The sequence below is a fragment of the Eumetopias jubatus genome, unplaced genomic scaffold, assembly GCF_037043125.1.
Source record: "Eumetopias jubatus isolate StellerSeaLion01/CBP00866 unplaced genomic scaffold, mEumJub1_p1.0 scaffold_11, whole genome shotgun sequence".
Lineage (NCBI taxonomy): Eukaryota > Metazoa > Chordata > Mammalia > Carnivora > Otariidae > Eumetopias > Eumetopias jubatus.
Genome location: NW_028274817.1, coordinates 13,971,696 through 13,985,429, shown reverse-complemented (window position 1 = coordinate 13,985,429; position 13,734 = coordinate 13,971,696). Strand labels below are relative to the sequence as shown.

Sequence of the window (13,734 nt, the reverse complement as noted above, 5' to 3'; positions counted from 1 at the left end):
TTGTAAATAATGCTGCAATGAACATGGGGGTACAGATATCTCCTCTAGATAATGGTTTCATTTCCTTTGGATATATACGTGGTAAGTAGGACTGCTGGATCACATGGTAGTTCTATTTTTAATTTTTCGAAGAGCCTCCATCCTGTTTCCCATAGTGGTTGTACAAATTTGCAGTCCTACCAACGGTGCACGAGAGTCCTTTTTTCTCCATAACCTCTCCAGCATTTGTCATTTTTTTTGTCTCTTTGATAATAGCCATCTTAATAGGTGTGAGGTAGTATCTCACTGTTGTTTGGATTTGCATTTCCCTGATGATGAGTGATGCTGAGCATCTTTTCCTGTGTCTGTTGGCCATTTGTACATCTTCTTGGGAAAAATGTCTATTCAAGTCCCTTGTCCATTTTTAAATTGGGTTATTTGAGGGTTTTGTTTGTTTGTTTTGTTTTGTTTTTGCTATTGGGTTGTATGGGTTCCTTCTGTATTTTGGATATTAACCCTTTACCAGATATGTGGCTTGCAAATATTATCTCCCATTCTGTAGGTTGCCTTTTCATTCTGTTGAATGTTTCCCTTGCTGTGCAAAAGCTTTTTAGTTTGATGTAGTCCCACTTGTTTATTTTGCTTTTGCTGTCAAATAAAAAAAAATCATTTTTAAGACCAATGTCAAGGAGCTTATTCTCCTATGTTTTCTTCTAGGGGTTTTATGGTTTCAGGTCTTATGGTCAAGTCTTTAACCATTTTAAGTCGGTTTTGGTGTGTGGTGTAAGACAGGGGTCCAGTTTCATTCTTTTGCATGTAGCTGTCTAGTTTTCCCAACACCATTTACTGAGGAATCTGTCCTTTCCCCATTGCATAGTCTTAACTCTTTTGTCAAAAATTAGTTGACCATAGATGCATGGGTTTATTTCTGGGCTCTGCATTATGTTCCATCGATCTATGCGTCTGTTTTTATGCCAGTACCATATGCTTTTGACTATGAAAGCTTTGTAACACAGTGTGAATACTTTGAAATCAGGAAGTGTGATGTTTCTAGCTTTCTTCTTTTTTTCTAAAAATGGCTTTAGCTGTTCAGGGTCTTTCACAGTTTCATACAAATTTGAGGGTTATTTGTTCTAGTTCTGTGAAAAGTACCATTGGAATTTTGATAAGAATTACATCGACTCTGTAGATTGCTTTGGATATTATGGACATTGTAATAATTTTAATTCTTTCAGTCCATGAGCATGGAACGTCTTTCCATTTATTTGTGTCTTCTTCAATTTCTTTCATCAGTATCTTATAGTTCTCAGTGTACAGATCTTTCACCTCCTTGGTTACATTTATTCCTATGTATTTTATTCTTTTCGATGCTATTATTAATGGTATTATTTTATTTCTTGAGGCATTTTAGAATGCTTTATTTTTCTATTTTTAAAAAATATGGAATGCTTCATGAATTTGCATGTCATCCTTGTGCAGGGGCCATGCTAATCTTCTTTGTATAGTTCCAATTTGAGTATATGTGCTGCGGAAGCAAGTACAATGGTATTGTTTTCTTAATTTCTTTTTCTGATAGTTTGTTGTTGGTGTATAGAAACACAGCTGAGGGGTACCTGGGTGGTGCAGTTGGTTAAGCTTCTGACTCACGGTCATGATCTCAGGGCTGTGAGATGGAGCTCTGCGCTCAATGGGGAGTCTGCTAAAGTTTCTCTCTCCCTTTCCCTCTGCCCCTCCCCTTGCTTGTGCGCTCTCTTTCTCTAAAATAAATAAATAAATCCTAGAAAAAAAACCAACAACTGATTTTTGCATGTTGACTTTGTATCCTGCTACCTTACTAAATTTCTTTATTAGTTCCAACAGTTTTTTGGCTATAGTCTTTAGGATTTTCGATGTATAATATCATGTCATCTACAAATAGAGACAATTATACTTCTTCAATTAACAATTTTGCTTCTTACTACTTCTTTGGATGCCTCTTATCTCTTTTTCTTGCTTGGTTGTTCTGGCTAGGACTGCCAGCACTATGTTGAATAAAAGCGGCAGGAATAGGCACCTGCATCAGAATTACCTGTGATAGTTCTTTAAAAAAATACAGATTTCTGGGCCCCTTTGGCTCCCTTTCTCTTTCTGCACATTGGCCTGCCTCAGCCTCAACCTCTGCTTTCTACCTTGACTTACTTTCCTCATACTATTCTAACTTTTTTAGTCTATTCTCAACACAGCTGTCAGCATGATCCTTTAAAACTCTTCAGTTAGATTCTGCCTCTCTTCGACTCTCCTCAAAACTCTCCAGTGGCTGCAGTCACAGGGTCCTTCATCCAGAGTTCAGCTCTCATGGGACTCCTGGACTGTTCTTCTCTTTCCTTGTACCTTCAGGCCGAGAAGTCACTTGCCCCTACCTCATCCCTGTGACCTTGTCTCTTACTGCCTTCCCCCTGGGGTCACTCTATTCCAGCCAGCAAGCCTCCTTGATGTTTCTCAGATCTGTTTCTGCCTCAGCCCTTCGTTTTTGGCCCAGATACCCACATCGGTTATTCCCTCACCTTTTAAAGGGCCCTGCCCCAATGTCACCTTCACTGAGAGTCCTTTCTTTTCTGTAAAATAGCAACCCCATCTACGCCCTGCTGGACACTCCCCAGCTCTCTCACCCTGTCTTATTTTCTCCTCGCATATTATGGATCCATTGTTAGTTTGTGTACTGCCTGTCTCCCTGCACTAAAATGTAAGCTCCAAAAAGGAAGAGATTTTTTTTAATATTTTCTTTTTTTTTTAAAGACTATATTTATTTGAGAGAGAGCACAAGGAGGTGGAACAGCAGACAGAGGGCGAAGGAGAAGCAGAATCCCCGCAGAGCAGGGTGCCTGATGTGGGACTCCATCCTAGGACCCTGGGATCACGACCTCAGCCGAAGGCAGAGGCTTAACCAACTCAGCCACCCAGGTGCCTAAAAAAGAAGGGATTTTTTCTCTCACAGCTCCAGCCGTAGTGTCTAGCCTGGCACACAGGAGGCCCTAAAGAAACATTTTTTGGGGGGGCGCCTGGGTGGCTTAGTTGTTAGGCGTCTGCCTTCGGCTCAGGTCATGATCCCGGGATCCTGGGATCGAGCACCACATCAAGCTGTCTGCTCAGCGGAGAGTCTGCTTCTCCCTCTCCCACTCCCCCTGCTTGTGTTCCCTCTCTCGCTGTGTCTCTCTCTGTCAAATAAATAAATAAATAAAATCTTTTAAAAAAAAAGCTTTTTTTGAATAAATGAATGAATGAATGAACCATATATAGGCATGTAAACGCTGAGCTCAAGATGGATGCATATTAAGTGGTCATAGTGATACCTCTGGGGAGTGGGATTATGGAAAGGGGACTTTCATTTTTGACTTCAGCTTCTTTACTGCTTGAATTTGTATAGCAAGTATGCGTTGCCCTTGTAATTAGAAAAATAGAAATAATAGGGATTTTGAAAAGAAAATGAGCTTTCAAGGGCCAAAAAGCTGCTTAGGAGATTAGGTTGGGCAGCAGGTGGCAGGGTTGATTCAACTTGAGCTTCACTCGGCCCCCGTCGTGTGCATCGGAGCCCACGGGTACGCTGGCTGGCACTGGCAGAATGCCAGGGAGCGGGGTGTGAATAGAGCGAACAACGCTGCAAGTAACACACAGCGGGATGTGAACTGAAGCTGGGTCTGGGTGCGGGGTTACTGCAGATATTTTTTTTAATCTTCTGGGTGCTTTTGTGTATATTTTGATTTTTTTTTCCAGGATGAACATGTAGTACGTGTGGACTGGGGAAAAGGAAAGCATTCCATCTTTTGAAACGAACATTTTAAAGGTGTCATATCTTGTGCCCCCCCGCCCCCGCCCCAAGCAGGATGCTGCCCTGCGTCCAGACTTTAGAAGTTCCCTGCCTGTGCGAGCCTCAAGGAAATGCCTTCAGCTAACTTTGGGAAAACAAACTGGGCATTCAAACTTACCAATGTCAGTAGGTTGTGGGATCACCTCTGTTTCAGTTTACTAGGAGTTTCCCGGGTATCAGCTGAGAAGTTTGGAGTTACTGTTTTGAAGCGTCAATAGGTTCATGACTACAGTCCGTAAAGGTCTCTAGAGATGCATATTTTTTAATAAAGATTTTTATTTATTTATTTGAGAGAGAGAAGGGTAGAGAGAAAGCATGAGAGGGAAGAAGGTCAGAGGGAGAGGCAGACTCCCTGCCGAGCAGGGAGCCCGATGCGGGACTCGATCCCGGGACTCCAGGATCATGACCTGAGCCGAAGGCAGTCGCTTAACCGACTGAGCCACCCAGGCACCCTCTATAGATGCATATTGAAAAAAGAAAATCTAGAAGAATATTTTCATGTGACACTTTTCTCTTACCCATCTCCCCAAGCTTCTTTCTGCTTGATAACAGCTGCTCTCACCAAGAGGCATTTCAAAAACAGGATGATTTTGTCTTTGCCAACAGGAACCAATGATTAATGAAAGACACAGCTCTACATGGCTGAGGCTGGAGGCGGTGGCGGGGGGGAGGCTGTACACTCCCACAGCCGGCTGAGCATGACCATCCTTCGTGCCTCTTGGCCTCCAGGATCTACATGCATATCTCACCTTGGGGTGAAGATTTTCCTGTTAGTGCCCCCCCAATGCACATACACCTATTGCACACAGACATACACGTGTGTATACACACTCATGTGTGCACACGCACACACATCTAGCCCCGGACAGGAAGCTCAGGAGGCACCTCTGACCCCTGTGTATTTTACCCTCTTACCACGTGCGTCTTCCTTCACCCCACCTATGCTGCACCCCACCCATTGGCCAGTACCTTCTGGCCCACGTCCATCATCCTGCTGAGCATCTGCTTCCCCAACACCCCCACGTCTTCACTCCCAGCTCCTGACTCTATACCCATCCTGCATGGACTTCAGTCAGAGCTCCGTTATGCAAGGAACAGAGATCCACTCAAGCTGGTTCCACAAAGAAGTGTAGGAGGGGGCAGGCGGGTGGGCCAGGGATTATCGTAAGGAGATGGAGATCTTACGGCTCTCCCAAGAGGGCCACCGTGGTTGGACCTGGAACAGGAAGCATGACAGCTACAATTTCTGGGGCTCTCTCCAGAGGCCCAGGATCTCTCGCAGTGTCTCTGGTCTGCTCTACATATCTGCTCCATCTTGTTCTTTCTGTTGACCGGTTTCCTGCTCACTTTTGCTCATAGACAGTCCCTCACCTTTGACCCCACTCCAAGTCTGTCTTAGAGCCTTTCTCTCTCAGATGGTGGCTCAGAGTCTCAGTGGCCCTCTACCCTATTCCCAAGAGAGGAATCTCATTGTTCAAGTTTATCTTCTTAAGCCAGGCCACAGGAGTTCTACAGAGAGTACTGACCTTCCTATGAAACGGCCATCATTGGCCAAATGCCCACCGATCCCGCTGTAATCAGACAACTTTAAGAAGGGTGGGGTCTCATGGACATTTAGGCTCACAGAAGCAACTTGCAGATTCCCTGTGGAAAGGTAGGCAAATTGTTAGCATGTCTGGTACAGCTAGCCTGGAAACTGTGGTCTGATGCAAACCCAGACCAAAGGGCCCTGTCCACCGACAAGGACTTACAAATCCTACACGATATTCGTGTGCCCTGTCTATTCTCAGAGACTCCCAGAGTTGTTGGGTCCTAGGGTTCATTCGGCCTACTGACGCCTGTCCTAGCCCTTGCTCACTGGTCACGAAGTCCCTTCGTTGAAACAAAATGTGATAAATTCATAATATGGAATATCATTCCACCATGCAAAGGAATGAAGTACAGAACATGCTATTAACACGAAGGAACCTTGAAAACATGCTATGGTAAAGAAGCCAGTCACAAAAGACCACATACTATATGATTCCATTCATATGCAAGTCCAGGATAGAAACATCTACAGAGACAGAGAGAACATTAGCGGTTGCTTAAGATGGGAGGTGGGAGGTGGAGGGTAAGGAAGTGAGAGCTAAACGGTATGGAGTTTCTTTTTGAGGTAATGAAAATTCCACATTTCTAAAAGTAACTTTGGTGATAGTTGCACACATCTGTGAACACACTAAAATTCATATCCCCACAAAACTCAAGATGGCAGAACTGCAAAAATCTTTTTTCTCAGACTGGTGAGAGATTGTTCAAGTGAAGGGAAAATATTAGACACTCTAACTTCCAATTAATTTTGCCTCATCATGAGATGAGTCATGACGTGCACGGAGACACCAATCCCAACAAAGGTAGCCAAGCGTGGTAGTGAAATTCCATCCCGCAGTGCGCAATTCTCCCCCACTAGTTTTAAGAATAAAAGCATGAGGGGATAGACGTGTGGGAGACGGCATTAGACTTTTCCAAAGAGTTGTTACAGTGAACAGAGCCATCGCTTTTGCCTGTGGGAAGTACTGCATTTAGATGTGGGACAGGCGGTGGCCAAGAGGGCAGAATTTCTTTTGGAAAGTGGAGAATGGCCCAACTCGTTTGACGGACCGAGTGATTTTCCATACCACAGCTGTACTTGTAGCACTTCAGGATATGATCTCCAAGTTTTTTTAGAGGTAAGCAGAGCAGTGCCGTGTTTCTAAAACGAATAACAGAACAGAAATAGAGGGGAAAGAGCAGTGCAGACAGGGCGCATCATGAGGGACAGAACCAACCGTGGAGCAAACTGCCAAGTCTGACCTTCCAAAAACCTAGTTTATATTACTTAGCTCTCAATGTAGAAGTCTGGTGTCTCTGAAGTTTTTTAATGTATTTAGCTATTAAATATCTTTAAAATTAGAACCTATTGCTAGCACACCAACATGGGCTCACAGAGAGCTCATACAAAGAGCAAAGAGCAAAATGCGATTTCCACAATTAGTTGGTGCTAAAAACAAACAAACAACGAAGATGTGATTCGTATGCTTATTTAGCCTTTATTACAGAATTTTAAAACGGGGAAATTCAATCACTTTAATTGACACTGAAAAGTACAACAGAGAATAAGGTAAAGCAATTCATATGTATGGGTTTTTTTTTTTTAAGATTTTATTTATTTATTTGTCAGAGAGAGAGAGAAAGAGCAAGCACAAGCAGGGGGAGTGGCAGGCAGAGGGAGAAGCAGACTCCCCGCTGAGCAGGGAGCCCGATGTGGGACTCGATCCCAGGACCCTGGGATCAAGACCCGAGCCGAAGGCAGACGCTTAACAACTGAGCCACCCAGGCGCCCCTGTTTGTATTATTTCTTAACTTGCTTTTTGTTACCCGGTGATATGAAAATCCTGTTTTACAAAGGTCTGTGTCACAAAAGGAAGAACACACACCTCACAGTTGGCAGCATTTGGAAACTTAGAATAGACTACTCTCAAACTCATGAATTATTTGATATTCTACAGCTGTTTTCCTCCAATTTTTAGAAGTGGGGCAGGGCTGGGCCATCCTCACTTTGAAGTATTCTGAGTTCTTGCTTGCTTGATGCAGACACAGTTTGAAGACATAAATCTCTGTTTCTGGTGTCAAACTTCTTCCTTTCTGTCACAAGCTCATAGGAAATGAGTGGCCAAAATACACCCATTGAATAGACGAGATATGATAAATAACAATATCACAAATCTATGGAACCAGAAAGACAACCACGGCCCATTTCCTCACCTCTTCGCCCCAGAGATGGTGTTAGCACAGAATTAGTAAATCCTCACCCAGCCTCCTTTTGCAGAGATTGCAGGAGGTAAGCTCTGCCTTAGCAGTTGACCTAGCCTCCAAAATAAAGCAAGAAATTTTCCACTTCAAACTTCTGCCAGCTCTTGGGGTAGGTGGCTCTGTGGCTGGTTTACTTCTTTGCCTCTGGAGCACAGTCTGAAAGCAGGAGAAAGAAAACACTGGTACTTGCTTTGTGTAACAACATAACTTGGCAGGGCAAGCCTGGCAGGTTTTGTGACCCTTTGAAAAGTGTTTCTATTTCTCACTTTGAATTGGACTGGACCGTCCTTAATAATTAATGGGGCCCCATTGGAGACATGTTGACCTCCTAAACGTATGGGCTGTTGAGTCAGCCTGCCTACGTTCCCATTTACCATTTACCAACTGTGGGGCCTTGAGCAACCTTAAGGTTACTAGCTGTGTAACTTCTCTGAGCCTCAAATACATCATCTGTTAAATGTTAATAAAAATAGTCCCTCCATGGACACCTGGCTGGCTCAGTCAGTAGAGCCTGCGACTCCTGATCTTGGGGTTGTGAGTTCGAGCTTCACGTTGGGTGTAGAGATTACTTAAAAATATCTTCAATGGGGCACCTGGGTGGCTCAGTAGGTTGAGGGTCTAACTCTTGATCTCAGCTCAGGTCTTGATGTCAGGGTCATGAGTTCAAACCCCACATTGGGCTCCACGCTGGGTATGGAGTATAGTTTAAAAAAAAAATTAAAAACTAAAATCTCAAAAAAAAAAATAGCCCCTCCACGATGGTGTCATGAGGATTAAATCGTCATATCTCATTGAATCTAAGACATGGTCCCAATCATTGATTGTAGGATAGACCATTATTTTATGTACCACTCAAAAAGAAAAGGCAAGTTACCCCTTAAACTCTATACACCTTGAACACCTTGATTTTGAGACATCCTGGTTTCAGAAATGTTAAAATATGAAATGTGCACATTTCCTAATCAATGAAATACAGTAGTTAATACTGATAAGGTGCTTATAGCAATGCCTGGCATAAAGTAAGTGCTTAAAGTTTGTTATTCTGGGGTGGGATTTCCCAAAAAGAAGGCAGTCATCCCCACCTTGAAAACGGAAGCCTTATTGAGAAGTGCAGAGCCTTCAATAGGAGAGAGCGAGGCTAGGACCCCGATGTGTCCACGAAGGACCCTTGTACAGGAGTTAATCTTTTCATGCTTTTCTGTTGCACAGCACAAGGGCAAAAGCCATGTTTAATGTATGGTTCACATCGTCTGTCCCTCATTGCAATTCTCTCCAGTTACACTTACCCCTGCCCCTCCGCTAAAGTCTGACCCTCTGCAGAACTCTGCATGGTGGAGTTTGAGAGGACTACAAGGGGAGGAGAGCCTGTTCCACGTTCAGCTTGGAGCTGATGCCCAGGCAGAGGAAGCCACTGTCCAGGAGCTCCACGTGGTGCCAAGTCCGACCGTGAGGAGCTGCCCGGATGGAAGAATCTCTGAGAGTGGCCTGGGGCGGGGGGGGACCCAACACTGCACAAGTGGCTACCCAGGGAACGCCTGACTGAGGAGTCAGTGTGAGGGCGGGAAGCTTCCTTCCCTAGGATTTTAGAGAAACACAGACCCTTGGGGTGACAGAAGTGGCTAAGGCTTGGGTCACATCGGTGATGATATTATAAGACAATCCATGTCACTGAATTGGATCTGTACCTTCACTGTATTTCCACACTTTTAAAAAGAACGTTTTTCACATTTGATTGTTTCTGAAATCAGAATGTATAACTATGATGGTGGTGATGAGGATAAAAAAAAATAATAATATAATAATAACAGCTAATGCTTATATACAACTTAATGTGCACCAGGTGTTCTTCTAAGTACCTTATGTGCATGAACTTACTTATGACCCTGTGAGTTAGGTCCAGCTATTATCCCCTTTGACAGTTGAGGAGACTGAGGCACAAAAAGGGGAAGTGCATTTTTCAATATGTCACACATGAGCATCTATAAAGAGGCAGAGGTGTGCAGAACCACGACCTTAACCATGACACTGGCATCCAATTTACCAAAACCATGGCGTTTGTGTTCTTTCCCAAGGCTATCTCTCAACCAGTGGTGCCTCTTAGATACCCGGTGGTATCTTAGAATTGAGAAAACCCAAGTGGTGGTTAAACTGTCCCTTCAGTCCAATTTCAGTCCCATCTTCATGCACTGGGTCCTGCAAGGGACAGAATAGGGCAGTGGCTTCTCATTACATGGCTTTGAGTCCCAGCTATACCGCTTACAAGCTGAGTGAGCTCAGGAGAGTTTTTAAATTCCTCTGATCCTCAGTTTCTTATAAGATGAGGATGATCACAACATTTTCTTTAAAAGAAAAAAAGATTTTGTTTATTTTAGAGAGAGTGTGCGTGTGCCTGCGATCAGGAGAGGGGCAGAGGGAGAGGGAGAGAAGCAGACTCCCTGCTGAGCACAGAGCCCGACACGGGGCTCGATTCCACGACCCTGAGATCACGACCTGAGCCCAAACCAAGACTCGGCGGCTGAACCGACTGCGCCACCCAGGCGCCTGGGGTATAACATTTTCTACCTCACAGAGCTGCTGTGACCATAAAAAGAGATAATGCATGTGAACTTCCTTGAACACAGCAAATGCTCAATAAATGGAGACCATTTTCATCTCTCATTTGACTTCCTGGAGTGCTCAGATGAAGGGCCTTCCCCTCCAGTGTTCAGTGAAGGGGGTGGTTCTTATGCAGTGAAGACTAGCACCTTTAGACAGTGCCAGCCCTCAGTCAGCTCAAGCTTTCTAGACTCTTCTCAGTGCTTTTAGAGCACAGGTATTGTAAAGGGCTCACTGCAAGGCCGCCATATGCCTAGGGAACCGCTGCTACCACAAACCAGGCACGACTTTGTCCCAGATGGGAATGTGTAACATTTGCTCGTTTAAACTGGAAAGCAACGCCTCTAGGTTTTTGTTTCATGTCATTCAACCTTTTTGAATATTTCAAACCCGACCTAGGTTTGCAAGAAGCCCCTAAAGGCTTTGTCAGGAACAGAAAACATTCAAGCAAACAAAAATCAGACCCTGCCATCTTGCTTGAAGCAATGAATGGCCACATGCCAAGTAATAAACTAGAAATTAATGGTTCAGGTGCTGAAGTGATACCTAATTAATGAGCGGAGAAGATGCTGGGACTGAGTCTGTGGTAATCAGACAAATCCCCTTTGTTTAACTGTGAGCTTATGTCCTCTTGTTCTTCCTGTGGAAAAGAAGGCAAGCTTTTAATCCTCCCCTGGGTAAAAAGCCTTTTAATGGGTTATTAGCATGGAATCAGTGGATTTTAAGAAGGGGTTTGAGAAGAAAAATGTGGTCGAAAAGGGAGAGAAAACTGCCAGATGACCTGAGCGGTGGGAGAATCCGAGGCTGAACTGTTGTCTTTGGTAAGAGATACCTTGAAATTGACTCGTGGATTACAGAATGAGTACAAGTTTGGCACCTAGCTTTCTGAGACTATTTTGTCCCGTTCCTCGGGGAATGTGCATGGATCTTTGGTTTGAAGATTTTGGATTTTCTCCCTCAGCATGTGTCCCGAGGGGCAAGACACAAACCACAGCCAACCATCATAGCAAACTCATGGTCCTCTCATTATAAGCACACTGCTTCAACCAGCTAACCAGGCACAGCCAAGCCAATCAAGTCATCAATCCAACTGCTCTCCCCAAGGGCCCCCGATAGGATTTCTTGCTGTATATAATAACCAAACTCTGGGCCCTGATCCGAGTATTCAGGCAAATTTTGCCGTGGCTCAGTGTCTGAAAATGAAATCAGTCATTTCTGAAATCGGAATATCTGGTAGGGCCATCTCTGGGCATGGGGCCCCCCAACTCATAGTTTCCAGATAATACTCTATGGTGCTCATTTGGGCTTCAGCAGTTCACGGCCCTGATACTCTGAGGAAGGAGCAGGTATGAAAAACACTTGGGGGGAAATGTTTGGGTGGGTAACAAATAATTATAAGCCAGCTAGTAAACATTGGGTGAACTATTCTAAGTGGGTTGAATCCTTAGGGGCTAAGTCGCCACCTCCGATCTTTTCTGGAAATAGTTGGGGAGGAGATAATACATGGAATGAGAAGCAGAGACAGAGTTTACACAAACACACAGAGCAGCCAGGTACTCTGAGAGCTGGGTAACACTTGTCGCAGACAGTGGAAGAAACAGGAATAGCAAAATGATTAAGAGACAGGCAGAGGAAGTGGGCTGCCTAGATTTAGATCCTGTCATGGCATTCCGCAGGCTGGGCAAGTTAATTGATCTCCTCAGGCCTCAGTCTCCTAATCTGTAAAAAGGAGGTAATAACAGGATAGCTACCTCATGGAGTTACTGCAAGACTAAGTGTGTTATTAAATAGAAAATTATAGGGGTGCCTGGGTGGCTAAGTCGGTTAAGCGGCCGACTCCTGATTTCGACTCAGGTCACGATCTGTGTCCTGGGGTGCAGCCCCGTGTCCTCGGGCTCAGCACTCAGCAGGGAATCTGCTCCAGGATTCTCCCTCTCCCTGTTCATGCTTTCACATGCTGTCTCTCTAAAATAACTAAATTAAAAAAAAAAAAAAGAACACCATAACAGCACAGCTAAGCACGTGCTAAGTGCTATATATTATTGTTTCTGAGGGTTTTTTTTTTTTTTAGATTTATTTATTTGTCAGAGAGAGGGAGAGCACAAGCAGGGGGAGAGGGAAAGGGAGAAGCAGGCTCCCAGCCGAGCAGGGAGCCCGATGCGGGGCTCGATCCCAGGACCCTGGGATCGTATCCTGAGCCCAAGGCAGACGCTTAACCCACTGAGCCACCCAGGCATCCCTATTGTTTTTGAGTTCTAAATGTTTCTAGAATGTTCTTCCGAACTCGGCTGCTATGCCAGTTTACTGAGCAGCCATTAAGGACAGGGCAATTCAAAGGTGGGTGAGAGGAGAGCTGCTATGAGGAAAACTTCCAAATTCAGGTGATTGACTACCACCCGCAAAGTCTAGTTTTTTTACACACCCACATCTAGGGGACAGGGGAAAGTGGGAGTGTTCCCACATGGAAATGAAAGATTGAAATTGCTTATTTCGGGAAAAGCCAAAACAAACAATATGGAGATACAGTTGGGGCCGTCCCCACCTACTTCCTAGGTGGCTTCATAGGAAGCTGGCATTGGCCCTTTGAGCAGTGCGGGGTCATCTGGGTCTGGTTCTGTCACACACCTACTCTTTTCTATTCCACCATGTAACAAAGAACCAAGTCACCGTTCTTTGGTTACCGATCACTTTGATGAGTGCAACTCTTCATTTCCTAGTAACCGTTTCCTTCCTCATTACTAAGCCCTACCAACCGAAGGCCTCTGAGCCCTTCCACTCTGACTCAGAACAAGAAGCCCGCATGGCAAGCCCGACGCCATGAATCAGAGCTTTTCCAGTGTTTGTTGATAGGAAGGGAAGAATGCAGGTATGGCAACAGTGATCACAAGATCTACAGCTTTGGAAACCTCTCAAACCAATTTCTAGTCACTCGTCATCTAAAGATTTTTCCTGAGGGGTAAAGCACCTTGATGAGAAGACGGAAATGATGACACAGAAACTTCAAAGGGCTCCCCCTCTACCCCCACCTCATCTTATGCTCCGCTCCGTCCCGTGGCCCCCAAGGGCTTCATCGCTCAGGATGGGGAGGAAAGGATTTGACACCAAATTCACATTAAGTTGTTAGCAGTCGTGAGTGTGACCCCTTTAGGTAGTAGCATTTACAATTTGAAGGGAATCCCGGGTAGGGTGAGAAATCTCTAGTGGTGGACACCCAAGCCCTGGGACTTCTAGTCAGAGTAAGATGAGCTGGTTTGGGTGAGACTTTCCTCAGGTATTCCAATTAAACCATTTCTCCCACCCTGGTCAATCTCTAACCAATTACCCCCTTTCATTTTCTTCATAACCCTTATCACTATCTGAAATCATCTAGTTAATTGATCTATTTATTTGATTATTGTCTGTCTACCCTCCTAAGAATGTACTATACATTAGGACATGGACTTTGTCTGGTTCATTCACTCCTAAATCCTTTAGGGCCCAGAACA

The 13,734-nt window shown here is 44.6% G+C and overlaps 1 non-coding gene across 1 annotated transcript; it reads right to left on the bottom strand.

The window, feature by feature from the left end:
• Positions 1-1,413: 1,413 nt before the first annotated feature.
• Positions 1,414-1,520, bottom strand: LOC114201458 (U6 spliceosomal RNA). Its single transcript, XR_003607652.1, has one exon. It is a non-coding gene; the product is annotated as a U6 spliceosomal RNA (small nuclear RNA).
• Positions 1,521-13,734: the final 12,214 nt, after the last annotated feature.